The sequence below is a fragment of the Cervus elaphus genome, chromosome 21, assembly GCF_910594005.1.
Source record: "Cervus elaphus chromosome 21, mCerEla1.1, whole genome shotgun sequence".
In the NCBI taxonomy this organism is placed as follows: domain Eukaryota; kingdom Metazoa; phylum Chordata; class Mammalia; order Artiodactyla; family Cervidae; genus Cervus; species Cervus elaphus.
The window spans coordinates 81,435,900-81,436,772 of NC_057835.1; the positions used below are offsets into that span (position 1 = coordinate 81,435,900).

General features: G+C 50.2%; 1 pseudogene; it reads left to right on the forward strand.

Moving 5' to 3' along the window:
- The first annotated feature begins 229 nt into the window (after positions 1-229).
- Positions 230-340, forward strand: LOC122679702 (annotated as a pseudogene).
- Positions 341-873: the final 533 nt, after the last annotated feature.

Below are 873 nucleotides of genomic sequence, written 5' to 3' on the forward strand. Positions count from 1 at the left end.
ACAGTCAAGCATAGTTAACATTAGCGTTAGCCGCTCAGTCGCGTCCGACTCTTTGTGACCCCGTGGAACATAGCTGCCAGGCTCCTCTGTCCATGGAATTCTCCAGGCAAGAATGGTGGAGTGGGTAGCCATTCTCTTCTCCAGGGAGTCTTCCCAACCCAGGAATCAAACCCGTGTCTCCTGCAGTGTCAGCCAGATTCTGATCCCCCAGGGAAGCCTACAGTCTCGAATACATCTTGTTAAAAGATTCCTGCTTGTGCAATGGCTGCAAACAGCCTCCTTGGTAGTGTATGCAACCTGTTGCCTGTACAGGTAGCCCTAAGGGACCTTGGAGACAACTCTTCCTAGTGGGCATTCATGACTGGCCTGCTGTTTCTCAATCTAGACTCCAGACAGGTATGCGCGGTGCCTTTGGAAAGCCCCAGGGCACAGTGGCCAGGGTCCACATTGGCCAGGTCATAATGTCCATCCGCACCAAGCTGCAGAACAAGGAGCATGTGATTGAAGCCCTCCGCCGGGTCAAGTTCAAGTTCCCTGGCCGTCAGAAGATCCACATCTCCAAGAAGTGGGGATTTACCAAGTTCAATGCAGATGAATTTGAGAACATGGTGGCAGAAAAGCGACTCATCCCGGACGGCTGTGGGGTCAAATACATCCCTAATCGTGGTCCCCTGGACAAATGGCAGGCCCTGCACTCATGAGCATCAGCTCTGTTCCCTCCTTAATCACGCTCATCAATAAATGCTATTTCCTGTCAAAAAAAAAAAAAAAAAAAAAAGATTCCTGCTGATCACAAAGAACAGGTGTATCCAGTAGATGATCTCAGGGCTTTTCTATGTCTGGGGTCACCGACATTCTTCCAAGATGCACATC